Raw genomic sequence first — 18239 nt, 5'->3', positions numbered from 1 at the left:
CACTTTTGTAAAGTGTTGCATTGGTTATGTTTATGCAACACCTTTTTCCAATTGCAAAGGCAACATTTTTTATCTGCTAATGCAACAATTCTTGTGAAAATAAAAGCAACACTTCCTGAACTAATGCAATACTTTTCATGTTGATAAGCAACACTTATATCAAACAAATGCGACATTTTTATTTTGAAAACGCAACACTAGTTACGTCCAAAAACAACACTTATAATAAACAAATGCAACACTAGTTTATCCAAAAACAATACTTAATTAATAAAGTGCAACATAAAGACTTGTAAGACAACAATTGTAATTCTCACTAATTGTGCATTAAATTGCAAAACATTACAAAATTCCAATAGATTCAGTCTCAAAAATATATGTCAATTACATTTCAAAAAAGGATCAAAAGTAGAACTTCGCAAATGTTTAATTAAGTAGAACAAATAATGTAACAAATGTTTAAATAGAACAAATGCTTAACGATTATTGAAAGTCTTCAATGTTGTATACTTGTGACCATATATATGTTGCTATCCGAACAAAAAATCAACCCAAAGCAACCTGTAACATAAAAAATGGAACACAATTAGATTTGAGGAATTCAAAGGCTCTGATTTGTGTGCCATATCACCGCATAGATGTCACACTTATCAGGAAATAAGCAATGCATTAAAGGACAACTAACAAGGACGTGCAGAAAATAGAGTGATTCTATTGCACTGAAGAGATCAGCAGCCTATGTGAAGAATGCAGTGAACCCAACCTGCCTATGTGCAGAAAATAGCTAGAGTGATTCTTACATTTTCTATAGTCCAAAAACATGCCACCTTTTCTTACCCTAATAAAACATTGTTTCCAACTTTCTCTGGGATAAGGGAACATAATTTTAAAAGATAATTTTAATTTATTTCGATATCACCCTATATTCCAAAATCAAAAGAGTAGCACTTGTATCGGTGCTTTCAAATTCATAATCGGATATAAACGTAGCAGGTTTGATATAAGATCATGGATCAACCACATTGCACGACACAAAAGGGAGCCAAGAGGGTACAAGGCGGCCGGATTAATTTTTCTACTTCACCCTTGAAGATAAGGGAAGGAAAATTTCTTGCCTTTGACGTGACTTAAGTTATTTTAAGAATCTACACAAGCTCACACGCTCACATGAAAACTTATAAACATGAATCCTGGCAATAAGACGGTTTAAACCAGTTTTTATCACATGCTCACAAGTTATGCGACTCACAGCTATAACCATTGGAGATCAAACTGTAGTATATTCGGATGGTAGCAGATTATATTAATTCACATCAAAGAGCCAGTAAACACGTTATGGGAATAAGTACGAGAAACAATTGCGATACTTGATTAAATTCAATGTGGAAAAAACGAATGTATGACATGAGAAAAACTTTCACCTTAGGTGTACTACAATCTGCTTACTCATTTCAGATATACCAGCATTTAAATGTATCTTTAAGATTTGTACAAACCTGCAAGAATGATGCAATATTTAAATTAGAAGAACAGAATGGCAAGTGTTTAGTTCTTCAAAAAAATTCCTACGACCTCTATATATCATAGCCCAAGACATTACTCACACTGGATTACTGGAGGCTCTCCTCCATCTCAGTTCAGCTTATGCGGATATTGCTGAAGATGTCCCCAAGCCTGAAATCATTTGATCATAATCAGTTACAAAACCAAGGAACTATTTTCTATCTCAAATCAAGAATAAGATATTACATAATACGTACCTAATCTGTTTTGGTATGAAACTGTCTCCATCAGCAGTAGTAAGATGACGTAAAACCACTTCTTCGAAAGTGCCATCACGATATGCATGCTGAAAGGAAACGAAAGAAACAACTGGTCATCCTATTATTCAATATTCCAATGAAATCAGCACACCAACATTACCTCAATAAGGCTAGCCAACTAAAATAGACAACTTGGAAAAATACTTCAAAACCATGTATGGAGTAGAACATTAGCAACAAACTCCAGAGTAAGTGGTGCAAGCATTATATAGTACAAATCATGAAAGATAGGATTGAGCACACTGAAATCAAACAAAGACTGGAATAAACGGAAGCAGCATGGACTTGTACAGCTGTCGGTATTATATTAGAGTCAATACAATAGTCTATGTTTCCCCAAAGCATGTACCAGTAATAGATTTTATCCTAAAGTAAATAGTGTTGCTTCCCCCCAATTAATCATCACTAAAAACGTCGAAAAAATACTACTTCTGCACACCAAGCGGGACATTTAGGAAAATTTTGATCACTTGAAAAGGAACGGACAAGACCAAAATCTGCAAGTTTTAACATCCCCTCGTTGTCTATAAGAAGGTTTGAACCTGCAATAATTAGAAAATACAGTGATATTAATTTACATCCGGGAGTCAAGGAACAAACTGAGAATTTGTAACATCAATAAACCTTTGGTGTCGCGATGAAGTACTTGATTTACATGACAGTAGTGGAGTCCTGTCAAAAGCTGTCTCATGTAACACTGAAATTCACAAAAGCAGTGTCATCTAAGTTGATTTACTCAATAAAAATGCATAACCTAGTATAGGGAATTGAGAAGGATAGTTAGACTAGCCATAGTACCTTAATCTGTGGAAAAGAAAATCTCATCCCAGGACGATCAGCAAGACCGGTTAAATCATGATCCATGTACTCAAAAACCATGTAGATGCCACCTTTGTATTTATTACCATCTGTGGAAGAGCAGGGAATTATAATTTCAAAAACAACATCAAGGACTGAGAAGAGTCAAGTTTAAAAAGCACAAGGCGCGCCAAGATAAGAGAGCTCGTGCCCATGAGGGATAAAGCGCAAATATCAAGCACAAGAGGTGCACCATTTTTGCAAGCAAAGTTGATTTTCAAAATAAAATATTAACATGAACACTATAAACGATGGGCAAAGGGAAGGGCAAACTAGAAGAGCTAAAAGAAGACAAAAAAATATGGAATATGCATATTAGGACGCATTGCTTGTTGCGCCTTATGTACAGGGCACACTAAAGGTGCCCCAAGAGTCCAATATGTTTTGGATCGTGCCTCAATGATCTTTGAGTTGGGCACACTTTTCCAAACTAAGGAAGTATGTGGCATATAGAACACATAAAGACCAACCAAAATGATACTTGCCTGGCCTCCCTTGCTCGTCTTTTTCAGGACCTGAAAAGAAGCGTGCAATATAAATTATAAGCAAGCCAATGGTCAGTAATGTGAACAACAGTTTCAAATTGATCATATTTTTACCTGGAGATGTCACAATCTCTTTTAGCTTAATTACATTCTCATGATGCAACTTCTTCAGAATCTTGATTTCACGTATGGCGGTGATAGGAAACTGCAAGCCAGTTGTACAACAATATGTTCATTATAACCATCCATAAACCAAACGACTATGAAAAAAAATGTAGGATTAACTGTTTTAACAACTAATACTGCATCAACGCTTACCCCTTCCTTCTCATTGTCCATTCTTATTTTCTTCAAAGCAACAATTTCTCCAGTTTCAATTTCCCGAGCCATGTAAACTTGCCTGCAGGTGGGGAAATCACGGGGTAAAAAAGAGCCACAAAACATACCATGGGCTAATTTTTCACACATACAATAGAGATAAAAATGAGGACAGTAAAGATTTTAAATCCAGTAAGGAAATGCTGAGCCCTAAAGAAAAACAGAATAAGGGAGACTCAAGATCGGTTCATACACCTCTTACATGGACATCTTATTTGACTCCCACGAACAGCCTTAGAAAATGACACATTAAGGAACTCAATTACTCCATTTTCAAACTCAGGCAAACGTCTAGCTATATACATCCAACTTCTATCATTCCTCATCCTCTGAATTCTTGATTAAATAAGCACAAATCATATATTTAAGCATGTTACTTGACAATGGTAGCTTTCACATATTCTACTACATTTAATTAAATCTATGAAATTAAAAATCCAAAGGTTTAATTGAAACAAACTCATTCCTACTTTCGTCTGGTGATATCAGGAATCAGTAAAAATGAACCAGAACTGAACCATGAAGATGAACCAGCGAAAAATAGAAGATGACCCGAATACTGAAATTTCACCCCTATTCACTACTACAAATCCAGGCAACTACAACGCCCCTTTAACAACGATTATTCACGAAAATCACAATAGACGTTGTAGAATGTATGGCGCGAATTTTACTAAACTTAATTACAACGGGTATGGTTATAAAAACCGTTGTTATTAGTTTTAACAACGGGTCACACATGCACAACCGTTGTTAATAATTTGGCGCAAAATTGGCGCAAAGTTAGTGAAAAGTAATCACAACGGTTACTTTTGTAACCCGTTGTTAAAACATATTTGACAACGGGTGTTTTTTACAACCGTTGTTAAAACATATTTGACAACGGTTGTTGTTTAATAACCGTTGTCAATACCTTCCATACTATAAACCACACAAACACAAGTCTGCTGCAGCCACAAAACACAACCCTTAATACAAAAACACAAACACAGCAGACAAACACAAACACAAAACACACACTTTATCATCGTCTCTTTCTCTCTTTCTCATCGTCGCTTTATCTTCTCGCCGTCACTGTTGATTTCATCGTCTCTTACGTTCTGTATTTATCAGGTAAATCTCGCTGTCACTGTTAGTTTCATCGTCATTATTTTCTTTTTCTAATTATTTCTTTTGCATGTATGTGTTTTTATCGACCATTATGTTATTTGTTTAAGTATTGTTCGCATAATTAGTTAGTAAAACAATGAAGAAGCAAGATGAAGAAGCAAGATAAACATAATTAATATATATATATATATATATATTTATAAATACATAAATTAAAAAAAAAATTTACATTAATTCAAATGCAATTCTTATATTTTCATAGAGGATCTTATTCTCCTCTATCATATCCGTCCTCTCCTCCTTGGCTATTTGGAAGTTCCGTTCAGCAGTTGCTATATCGTCATATATCCGCAAATCGTTGTCGCTCCGTCAAGCCATCTTCTTTGGCGTCCTTGATGGGATCGAGCATCCGCAAGGTAGCTCTTGAAACTTTCCTCAATATGGAGCAACCAAATGGATGAAACTCGTTGTTGTTCTCGATCATAGTAAGAGTCTTAAGGATGAAATCATTCATTTTGTTGGAGTTTGGAGTTTGTTTTGAAAGATTAAGTAGGGTTATTTATTTGGAGTTTGTTTTAGCAGTTAGGATTTGGAGATGTATATATTGAGATAATGGAAATGTTAGTTGAGATAATGCAATGTATTTATACTAAGCAATGTGTGGGTTGAGTTGTTTTTTAATTAATATATATGTTAGGAAGTTGTGCCATGCATAATCATCATCATATCTCTCAATGCTGCTTCAAATCTTATTACTAACCCTTCTCATTCCATATTGTCCGTTCATATGCACAAAGGATGTCGGTAATAATGCATGCATCGGAATTATAACGGGCCGTAATTATGCATGCATCTAGTAATATTTAATTTAATTTTTTTTTATTTTTTAAGAACAAACAACAACGGTTATTTACAAACAACCCGTTGTTGTTAGTTATAACAACGGTTTTGTATATTAAAACCCGTTGTTATAACTTTCCCCCCAAAATTGAGTCACACTTTCCACAACGGGTTTTTATACTTAAAACCGTTGTTAATATTTTTAACAACGGTTTCCTTAAGAAAACCAACCGTTGTTAAAACCTTTTTCAACGGACGCTTTAATAACGTCCGCTTTTTTATATAACAACGGTGTTTGACCGTTGTTATAGCCTGTATTTGTAGTAGTGATTCCTAATACAATTTCAACCATCATATACCCTATAAACTCCTCTAAATCATTCAACAAACAACATTGTCACAATCATATCAACAACAACAGCATCAATTAAATGTTCTTATCAGCATTGAAATTCAATGAAAACACAAAATTAAATGCGAAAAAAAATAATTAACAGGAATGAAAAAAGATAATTAGATGCAGGAAACAATATTCGAAAAAAACAATTCAATAATGAATTTGAACAATGAGAAATGGTAAAAATAATTGAAATTGGATGAGTATCATACCTTTCGACAGAATCCCAATCAATTACAATGATCGGCGTTTTGGGTGAATCAAAGTTGAGATTGACTTCGCCGTTTTTGGGTGAAACAAAGTTGAGATTGAATGAAGTGAATTAGAATGAAGAGACGGTGGATGTGAATGACTGAATGAAGAGACGGTGGATGTGAATGAAGAAGACGGTGTGAAGGAATGAGAAGGAATGAAAAAAATTTAAATGGGAATGAATGAATAATGGTTGCAATTCCCAAAAAAAAAACGGCGCAAACTTTTCATTTTGACAAATACCTTAAGGCGTAAAAACGAAAAATGAAAAAATTTTAGAGGGTATATACTTATGTGACATAAGTGTTGCTCAATTGTTGCGACAAAATGCAACATTTGTATAAGAACGTTGCACTTGTAGTAATACATTGCAACACTTAATTTAAAGTGATGCCCTATATAAGTAAAAGCAACATTTTTAAATAAAGCGTTGCTTAATTAACTAAAAATTGCAACACAAATCGTAAGTGTTGCACACAAAATGTTACATTACGTCTACTTTTGTAGTAGTGAAAGAACGACAACAATAATTGATGAAGACATAATTAAAGACAACAAATAAGAACAAAGAAATAATAGCATGAACTAAAGTAATAATTAATGAGGAAAGATTAAGTACCTTAACGAATAATGAAGAACAGAATTTAGATCCAAAAGTAAGAACAATAATCTAAACTAAAAGTATTTTGAGAGTTTTCTAGGGTAGCAATCTGAAACTAAGTAAAATAAAGCGTAAATAAGGCGTAAATAAACTAGGATACGACTTAGGTATTTATAATAAAACATAACCGACTTAAGGAAAATTGTGGAAAATATGGAGATATGCGGTTCATCGATCGAGCCTGGTCTTACTCGATTGAGTACACAGGTTCCTCGATCAAGCCCGGCCATAGTTGATCGAGGCATCACTTGTTTCAGCCCTTTTCTTCGTGTTGTCTTCTTAACTTCTCTTCCTTCATTCTTATGGATTCCCGTGCCATGCTTCGTGTATTACTTCATGCCTACTCCACGATGCCCATTTCATTCCTTTGCTCCTCAAATGCATCATTCCTGCATTAAACATCAAATAGCGGAAGTATCAACATTCTAACATAAAAGGCATGTAAATGATATAAACTAGCACGAAAACCGTATTAAAAGTAATTAAGGGGAGGCATAAATATGTATATAATTATGACTCATCAAACTCCCCCAAAACATCTCTTTTCTTGTCCTCAAGCAAAGCACACATTACAAAGGGCAGTCATACAAATGGCGAATAAACAACTCAGAGCTAATGTTGATGCACATACAAATCCCAAGCTATCCATATCTGAACAAAGCAATGACCAAAGTGTACCAATAAAACAAATTCAAAGGTATGGGAAATAGAAAACGCAGCTCAAGTCTCATGTCACCATACTATTAGATAAATGCCAAATACCTTTCGATCTTGCAAGATAAATTAGTCGGATTCTCGCATTCACTCATGCACTTATAAGTATGTAAGGGTGAGCTGTATGTGAAGATAGAAAGAAGTAGAACACTCACTCGACTTATGAAACATGCATGCAATCTAATGTGATAGAGATTTCCCCAACTAATATGCAATCACAATATGTACACAAATGTATATGTATCAAGGACAATAAGGGTGGCAAATGGGTTAGAGGGATAGAAATGGTTTGTGTCAAAGCACATTATGGATATGTGGAGCTAAGATGGTAGTCGCGACGATAAACCAAAACCAAAACCAAATCTATGATAACAAATACAAATGAACCCAACTTAGAGAAATAATCTCAACTTTACAACACATGAGAGCGAATGAAATACTCTCCAAATATACATTAGACTCTAACGACCATCCTTTTGATCCTTGACGAAACCAAATGAAGCAATCAATTTCTTTTCTTTTCTTTTCAATTCTCTTTTTTCTTTCTTTTTTTTCGATTTTTATCTCTTTTTTTTTCTTTTGCTTCATATTTTTCTTTTTCCAACACAAGGATACAACACAATTGCTAAAAAGTACTTTGCTATACCCACATGACAAAGATAAGTCCCAACCCAACCATAATAGCAAAATAAACATGATAAACAAGCAACTGCGACTGTCCCGAAAGAGTAGGCAAATTCTTGGATTGTAGCTAATAAATGTAGGATATAGAACGGCTACAAGGGTTCAAACGGGCTAACAAAAAGGGTAATGTAAGGCTTATTTGAATGGTAAGAACCGCCTATCCACATGTACTTAGTCAAATGAAAGCAATAAAAGTATCAAGAAATTAATGTCACACTTATGCAGGTTGATATTACACATTCTACAAGGAGAAACCACACTCAAGCCTAATTGACAATGAGACCAATTTATTGATGTTCCTGGCCTAGGAAGCTCTATAGACCTCAAAATTTAAGTAGCTTACTAACATAATTTTGTCAAATCTAATTAGCATAAGACATGTCAATACGGATAAGACTTGAATTATGATCTTTGTTTCCATGAATAACGGGTCAAAATAATGTACATGGACAACTATATGGAATTCAAATGCAAAAACAATGCAATTAAACATCATTGTTATTTAATTCCCCAAGACTCGACCTAAAACAAAGGAAAAAATATGTTTTTGTGTTTTGAAAATTTTTAATTTTTATGGATTTTTGGTATAAATGCACACAACAATAAATAAAGCACACAACATAAATAAAGACTCCTCCCTCAAACCTAAATGTCATAGTGTCCTCATTGTGACGCATACAGCAGAGCAATCACACAAAAATTTCCAGCAATCTAAAGGACACACCTAACAAGGGGAATGGGAAATAACAATAGATGATACAATAAAGAAGGTACAAGGGAAGAGAATACCGGGTAAGAGCTTAGGAATTCCCCCAAACCAGCTGCAAAAATAGGGGAAAAAGATCAACCGCGCAATTCCTATCATCAGCTGGCACGTTTCTGACCCAAAATACTTGGGTACTCGATTGAGCCTGCCAGTACTCGATCGAGTTCTCATATGTCGAGCAAATTTCTGCATTTTAAAATAAATGCGCACACAAACCATAATCAATACAACTTAAAGCGCATAATAGTAAACCAAAAAGTAGCGCATGTGCTACACACAAGTATAAGTAGCACCAATAAATAGTCCAAACAAAGAATGTAAGCAATGAATAAAGTTTTGGCTCATTAAACTCAAAGTCTAATGTAAAATATGAGCAAGTATGTTCATTGCTCTTCAAGACATCATCACTTGGTAGGAGATAGGGCACTTCATCTATCATAGGAGCTTCTTCAAAAACTTTGATTGGCTCCTCTCTGAAAATCTCAGCTTCCAAAGCAACCAACTCGGCTTCTATCTCAACATTCTCATCATTGTTGTAAACCATCTGTAATACCCCGCATTTTAGATGGTAGAATTATATTAAAATGTGTTTTAAATGATATTTAATAATTTAATTAATTGGATAATAAATTTGTAAGACGGAAATAAAATAATTAAATGATACTTGAGACGGAAGAAATGTGGGTCGTGGGCACGGGTAAGTCGTGTATGTGGAGTATATAGTCGGGATTGTAATTGTATCTTATTACTAATACTAATATGGGAGTAATTAAAAAGAAAAGGAAAAATAGAGGTAATTGTTTTATGGAAACTTCCTCCCTCTTTCCTTCCCACATCTATATAAATAAGATGTTATACCTACCCATAAGCATACAAAAACATAAAAAAACACAATAATTGATCTAAGGCAAGGGAGAGAAAGATCCAAGGGAAAAAAAATAAGAGAATTCGTCCAATTATTATGTCTCAAGGTAAGACCGTCTTGCGATTTGTCAATTATATTTTATACGGACTTTATATACATTGTTATACAAATTAGCATGGGTAATTGTCAACCACCGTAGGACCACCCTAGTAGGTCGTGTCTTCGGCCCTAGCTCCTCTGGGACCACCTTTGTACTCGCCTAACCTTGACCTGACCTTCGACGACCACCGGGGAAGGGTGTTTTAATGGGTGGTTGCGGTTAGCCGTGGGATTTAATTGGGGTTTTAGCTGTTTTGTGGCAGTTGTCGGGACCTGGTTGGTGGGTGGTTAGTTGGGGAGGTTGGAGTCGGTCCTGGTGGTGGTGGTTGGAGGTAAAAGGGCGCCGCCATGGTGGCGGTGGTGGTTGGGATGCGGAACACAGGGGACGGGTTTGTGTTTATGCGTGTGACTGTCTTAAGATGAGTGCCCTGTTCATGGTGGTGACCTGCCAGGGACCGCCGTGTGTCAGTGGGGTCATTGATGGTGGCCAGAGGCGGTGGGTGTGGCTGGTGGTGGTGTAATAGATGGATGAAAGGAGGGTGTTGAGCGGGGGTTTTACACGGGGTAACATAGGTGTGTTTGCGGGATTGTTGTGTTTTTTTTTTTTTTTTTAAATCAAATCATACGGGGTTTTGTATGGGTTGGGTTGTGACAATATATTAAGAGGTCGGGTTACGTAATCGTTATACGGATAATTAATTAATTAAACTAAATTACAATTAATTAAATTATTATAATGAATTGAATAATTAATAATTAAATTATAATATTCGTTTAGGTGACGGTTTTTAAGTGGAGTATTTCTGATTATTTTATTGGACTGCTTTATTGGATTTGCCGCTGAGGTAGGTTATCTACTAAACTCGAATATGCGTTGGTGTGATTTATTAAGTAATGGTTAGTTGGAATTGGATGTTTGATTGTTGAATGTTGTGTTGTTAATTTATTACCATCCATATTGTATATTGTATTGATATTCTTTTAAGGCCCGGTCCAAGGGTGGCGGGTAAAATGAAGAACCGGTCCACGGGTGGCGTTATATAAAAGGGTGTCTCGGGATTGATGTTGATATTGTTTATAAGGGTGTTTTGGGTTATTGATAAGGGTGTCTCGGGTTATTTACAGGGTGTCTCGGGTTATGTATGGAGGAGGTGTGAAGATTTGGAATTGTGATCGGGATTGATCATTTACATGTTATTTCTGTATTATTGTTGTAATGTTCTTGTTGTTTAGATATTCCTACTCAACCGTTGGGTTGACCGTTTATTCGTTAAACACCTGTGATGAACCAATAATTGGGAAGCAGATTGATTTCAGGTAATTGAGCAGGCTTAGAAGGGGAGCTGAAGGGCGAGAGGATATGGCATTTACTTAGCTGTCTAGATCACCTTAGAAGAACAAACAATATTTATTATTCGTATTATTTAGTTTTCCGCTACAGTTGTATTTATTAATTTAATTATATATTTTGGATTATGTAATAAGGCCATTTAAACATTATATTTATTTAAAGTACTGTGGTTTCGTTTACCTTTGTATTCACTACCTCAGGAGACTGAGATGGTAACACGTTCATTTATCTAGGAATGCCTAGTAAAGGCTCTTAAATAAATGGGGGTGTTACACCATCTCAGGAGGAGGCTAATCTCCATATATCAACTTCTCTATTTTATCCATTTCTTTGCTCCATGGATATGATGCAACAACAGGGGCGTCAGATGGATTCCTGTCAAAACATAAAGCAAAGGAATCATGAATAGTAGGATCAAGAGCATTTATCATATGACAGGAAGCTTTTAAATCAGGAGGACGTGATGCTTTGTCAAGACCAAAAGTGATAGTATCATCTCCAATGTTGAACGTAAGACTCCCATGCCTAACATCTATAACCGCCCTGCTGTATGCAAGGATGGTCGTCCTAGAATAATAGGAACAAGAGAATCTTCAGCTATATCTATCACTTAAAAGTCAACTGGAATGAAAAATTTCCCTATCTTAACTGTCACATCCTTTAAGATACCCATAGGGCTCTTAATAGACCTGTTAGCCAATTGAATAGTCATGTTAGTACATTTAAGCTTAGTCATATTTAATTGATTGCAAATTTTATATGGCATGACACTGACGCTCGCTCCGAAATCGCATAAAGCATTGTCAATAGTTAAAGGGCCTATAGTAGAAGGAATAGAAAAATTCCCTGGATCCTTAATCTTGGGTGGAGAATTGGCTTGTAATGCGGCGTAGCATTCATGAGTGAACGCGACAGTCTCCATTTCATCAAAAGACCGCTTCTTTGACAAAATTTCTTTCAAAAACTTAGCATATGCCGGCACTTGAGTAACCAATTCAGTAAGTGGCACTGTCACTTAAAGATTCTTCACTACCTCCATGAACCTTCCAAACTGTTGTTCAAGTTTGGATTTCAGCAATCGTTGAGCAAAAGGTAGTTGAATTTTAATCGGCTCGGCTTCTTGAGCTTTAGAATTACGTTTGGAACCATCATCGTCAGTTACAGGAGTGACTCGATCGAGCCCAGTAGTCACTCGATCGAGGAACCTATTTTTGTCCAATGCCGTAGCTGAAACAAGCGAAAAATCACTGTCGGGGGGAGGGGGTGCCTCGATCGAGCCCGGAGTGAACTCGATCGAGTAGCTTAGTTCCTCGATCGAGCCTTGTGCTACTCGTTCGAGGATCTTCTACAATCCCGTCTTTTTTGCTTTTCTCGCCTTTCTTCAAATCCCGTGTTTCAGTTTTGTCAATTTCTTTTTCATCGTCACTTAGCTCCAAATTTCCCAATCCCTTAGGATGCATGTATGGAACTTCATCATCATTAATGGGCATGTCCGGACTTTGATAAGTAGTACCACTCCTCAAAGAAATAGCATTAACTTGCTCATGTGCTTGTTTATCTTGAGGAGGAAGACCGGGCTTTTTTGAAGGATTTTGAGCCGCCATTTGAACAACTTGAGAATCCAACATCTTGTTGTGAGCCATGAGTTTGGAAATCTGAGCCGTTTTCTTTTGTTGCTGATGCGAAAATGTGGAATAAGACATAAAAATAAAACAAAAAGATATTTACCTTGAATTCATGTGTCGAATTTAAGTAAATGGGATATTTACTCAGTGCTAGACCTATAATACGAGTAATGGTGAGAATACTCAAGACCTATTGAATATTACTCGGGCTAAAGCTTGATCGCGTCAAACTCTAACAATTTTTATCGAACGCATCGATCTTTTTTTTTCATCTCAATTCTCTCTTCAATATCTCTATTACAAAAGATGGCCAAAGGCCTCTATTTATATTAAAAGAAATAACTACTAACATTGAATCTAGTCCCTACTATTTGTAGTCCAAATACAAAGGCTTGAAACAAAGACATTGAACATAGTACAACATCAAAAGCAATGAACAAAATACATTGAACATAGTCTAAGATGAAATAGTAGCCATATTCGTATCATACACTCTTTCTTCAAAAAGAATCGTCCCGATTCTTGGACCTATGATCTGGGTTATCAAAAGGCGATCAACCCTCGAACTACCTCGCTCGAGTTTAACCTTTGAATTCCAATCGCAATCAAAAATTCAACCAACATCTTGACTTTGACACGGCTTAGGACCGTCTTGAATTCAACCAAAAACAAAAAAAAATTCGGATGAACAATAGCTAGAACGTGAACAATAGTTTTTTTTTTTTGTTTGTTTGTTTGTGTCGCGCCTGGAATAAAAGTCACTAGAAACTTGCCCCTGAGATGCAAAACCGATTAACCCTCAAACTACCTGCTTGAGTTTAACCCTTGAACTCCAATCGCAATCGGAAATTCAACTAACAACTTGGCTTTGACACGTCCAGGACCGTCTAGATTTAAGAAAATCAAGAGCCGAAGCTCTGATACTATATGATGCGAAAATGCGGAATAAGACATAATAATAAAACAAAAAGATAATTACCTTGAATTCATGTGTCGAATTCAAGTCAATGGGATATTTACTCGGTATGGTGAGAATACTCAAGACCTATTGAATATTACTCAGGCTAAAGCTTGATCGCGTCAAACTCTAACAATTTTATCGAACGCATCGATTTTTTTTCCATCTCAATTCTCTCTTAAATATCTCTATTACAAATGTTGGCCAAAGGCCTCTATTTATATTAAAAGAAATAACTACTAACATTGAATCTAGTCCCTACTACTTGTAGTCTAAATACAAAGGCTTGAAGGAAATACATTGAACATAGTCCAACATCAAAAACAATGAACAAAATACATTGAACATAGTCTAAGATGAAATAGTAGCCATATTCCTATCAGTTGCATTGACAAATTTTGTTGTAAGAGAGCTCTCAACTCTGCCATCTCATTATTTGGTGCTTGAGGAGGAGGTTGCATTTGTGAAAAACCTCCTTGATTTTGCCGAACAAAGTTTCCTTGTGGTTGGTTACCACGATTTGGAGGAATAATATAAGCACCTTGTTGGGGAGCTTGAGCAAAAGCATTCTGACTCCTTTTAGGGAAGAAGTCAGAATAAGGAGTACCTTGCTTGAAATATTGGAAGGCATGAACTTGTTCAATAGTACTCATACACTTGGCCGCGGTGTGGCCATCTATCCCACATCTCTCGCAAGACACTTCTTGTTGAACCATGTGAACCGTTTCTTACTTACCCAAAGACTGAGTAGTCTTCAACTCGGCTATTTGAGCCGTTAGAGCCTCCAGCTGCGCCGCAATAGCATTATCTGAACCACTTCCTCTCTTACTACCTCTGGGGTTACCATACTTAGCAGTGTGAGTAGTTATCTGATCAATCAATTTCCAAGCATTACCATCATTAGTATTATCTTGGAATCTCCCATTAGCAGCAGAGTCAAGCAAGGCTCTATGATTGTCATACAACCCGTTGTAAAACTAGTTGCAAAGGAACCAAATTTCGAAGCCATGGTGAGGGACGGACCGAACTAGCCGTTTGAAACATACCCAAGCTTCATTAAAATCCTCAGTAGGACCTTGCTTAAAACTTGTAATCTGACTTCTAAGAGCATATTTTTTCTGTGGTGGAAAATACCTCTTGTAGAATGCAAGAGCTAATGAAGTCCAGTTAGTAATTGCGTCGGTCTCCATATCCAAGTCACGAAGCCACTCAGCTGCATCATCTCTCAAAGAGAAAGGAAATAAGGTATGTTTGACCTGATCTTGAGTCACCCGAGCTGTCAAAGGAATATAGCCACAATATGTAACAAATTTCTCCATGTGCTTTGCGGGGTCCTCTCCTGCTTTTCCTCTAAATAAATTCCTCTCAACCAAGCTTATATAAGAAGGCTTGATCTCAAAAGTCCCCTTATCAGTGGTAGGGATCTTGAATCCTTTAGAAATAGAATCAACCGTGGGTTCGGAGTGACTAACTAATGTCGGCATCGATAGTGTTGTAGGAGTAACTGGTGCAAAAATAAGAGTATCCTCTTCAAAGGACGAATCTTCTGTAAAAGTATACCGCTCGTAGTCAAGTGCACTCAAGTCTTCCACCTGACTTACTTCTCTTTGAAATTTTCGTCTGTACCGGAATGTCTTCTCTGGCTCGGGATCAAAAGGTATAATCTCTAACTTGTTAGACCTGGGCATACATGAAAACAACAAGAAAAGATAAAACTGTCTCAAAAAACTGATGCTCCCTGAGACAAAAGATAAAAATAAACAAAAACAAACAAGAAAATTGTTGCCTCCCCCGCAACGGCGCCAAATTTGATAAGGTTTTTTTTTCAGTCGTTTGGCTTTAATCAAAATAAATCCTAGCTTAATGCTAACAAAATAGCTAGCGGTAAGTAAGGGTCGAATCCACAGGGAGGCGAGGTAATTATTCTAGTTTGTTTATATTTAGATCGTCTTGAAGTAACCAATTTTCTGGGAGTTTTGTTTGGTTTGATTTCTAACAACTAATAGAAAGTGTAATAAAGATGAATAACAATAATATTAAAATAGTCTAGGGTTTAGGTTCACTAGGTAGTTATTCGGGGGTGAGACTTATATTATTGATAGAGCTAATTATGTTGTTTAAGGTTATATGATTGGTCGATTCAATATTCCCTTAGATCTAATTTAACATGCAATCGCTATCATTAAATTATCTCTATTCATTTATCGCATCCTATATTGATTCTAACTCAGTCCGTGAAAGTCTCAATTCACTATACTAATCAATTAACCCTGGCCAATAATTAACGAACTAGATGAAGAACAATAAACTAAACAACAACGAATAAGCAATTTTAACTATCAATTCATTAATTAATGCGCCCTTCTAACAACCTAGATCCCCATTAACCCTAGATAAGAGAATTAGCTACTCATGTTAAAGGGAAGAACAACAACAATAATTGATGAAGACATAATTAAAGACAATAAATAAGAACAGAGAAATAATAGCATGAACTAAACTAATAATTAATGAGGAAAGATTAAGTACCTTAACGAATAATGAAGAACATAATTTAGATCCAAAAGTAAGAACAATAATCTAAACTAAAAGTATTTTGAGAGTTTTCTAGGGTAGCAATCTGAAACTAAGTAAAATAAAGCGTAAATAAGGCGTAAATAAATTAGGATACGACTTAGGTATTTATAATAAAACATAACCGACCTAAGGAAAATTGTGGAAAATATGGAGATATGTGGTTCATCGATCGATCCTGGTCTTACTCGATCGAGTACACAGGTTCCTCGATCGAGCCCGGCCATAGTTGATCGAGGCATCACTTGTTTCAGCCCTTTTCTTCGTGTTGTCTTCTTAACTTCTCTTCCTTCATTCTTATGGATTCCCATGCCATGCTTCGTGTATTACTTCATGCCTACTCCACGATGCCCATTTCATTCCTTTGCTCCTCAAATGCATCATTCCTGCATTAAATATCAAATAGCGGAAATATCGACATTCTAACATAAAAGGCATGTAAATAATATAAACGAGCACGAAAACCGTATCAAAAGTAATTAATGGGAGGCATAAATATGTATATAATTATGACTCATCAAAAACCGTTGTTATTATAATGTGACAACGGCTGTTTAATAAACCGTTGTCAAAAACGTTTACCGGTTTCCAAAAACCCGTTATAGAATCACTATCATCAACGGTTGTTAGACAACCGTTACGAGTTTAAGAAAACGGCATTTCGAAAACCGTTACTAAATTAACACCAGCAACGATTTGTGGTACCCGTTGTTATGTTGTAACTACGGGTTTTTTGTAACCGTTTTTATTTTCTATTATGAAATAACGGTTTTTCAATTCAACTGTTGTCAGTATTTGATTAGATTTTTCAGTTTGACTACTGCATTCAAAACTTTATCAGAACTTTAATAAATATTCAATTTGACCAATAATATTCAATTTGACCAAAATAATTTCATAAATATGTTTTCATAATGTTTTAGGTCAAAATCTAAATTATCAAACATTTACTCTTTAATTTTTCTCTAAATTTCTCTCTAAAAAAATATGGCTGGTGTATCGGAGCTACAATCACATTCTCGTTACCCACAGCCTTTTACTTGCATTCTCCATAATCTCCTGGTTCATTATGATGTGAATGGAAAGGGTTTAAACCCTTATTTTGGGTGGTATACGCAAATGCTTCATGACTTCGGTTTCACCGCGGTTAAAAAAGTGTACCCTGTGTCTACAAACAAGCAAGGTTTTGCAGGCTTCGCTTTTATCGTGTTTGACGAAGCAACTGCCATGATAGTTTTCGTCAGGCAAGAAAATTAGGGGATAGATTTGCGGCGGAATATGCGAGGAAAGAGGATTTCTATTCGGATGATAGACAACAAGGCCCTTATCTATGGGTTGCGACCCATCTTGATCATCATCTGCTGAGACATTACAGGAGGCATCACATTTTTGCCACCGTGCCTATGTCATGGGAGAAAGAGGTCATTCCACCTGCGCTTCCCGGTGATAATGAAGGGCCGATCTACGACTTTCTCTATACCGAAATTCATGATGAGTATCCTAATACTTTACCAGAATCTAATAATTAAGTCTTTAATTATTATCTGAATAATGGCCACTATCATATTACATATATCAACAACGGTTGGACAGAACCCGTTTTAAAATAAATTGTTTAATTATTTGTAATTTTCCAGTGTTTGTGATTTGACTAATGCATGCCCTGTAATTTTTACTTTTTCTGATTCAAAGTTACATTATTAATTGTTTGACCGTATGTATAACACAAAATGATAACGGTTCTTTGTTAAGCCGTTATCATATTACATATATCAACAACGGTTATTTTAAAGCCGTTG

General features: G+C 35.9%; 1 long non-coding RNA gene across 1 annotated transcript; it reads right to left on the bottom strand.

Annotated features, from left to right (window-relative positions):
- Positions 1 to 315: 315 nt before the first annotated feature.
- On the bottom strand, positions 316 to 6363 carry LOC141639230 (uncharacterized). Its single transcript, XR_012542424.1, has 5 exons — positions 6104 to 6363; positions 1761 to 1849; positions 1605 to 1674; positions 1422 to 1496; positions 316 to 561 (listed from the first exon to the last, which is right to left on the bottom strand). It is a non-coding gene; the product is annotated as an uncharacterized LOC141639230 (long non-coding RNA).
- Between the last annotated feature and the right edge of the window lie 11876 nt (positions 6364 to 18239).

Source organism: Silene latifolia, unplaced genomic scaffold (assembly GCF_048544455.1).
Source record: "Silene latifolia isolate original U9 population unplaced genomic scaffold, ASM4854445v1 scaffold_309, whole genome shotgun sequence".
Classification (NCBI taxonomy): Eukaryota; Viridiplantae; Streptophyta; class Magnoliopsida; order Caryophyllales; family Caryophyllaceae; genus Silene; species Silene latifolia.
This window is presented reverse-complemented; position numbering and strand designations above follow the sequence as displayed.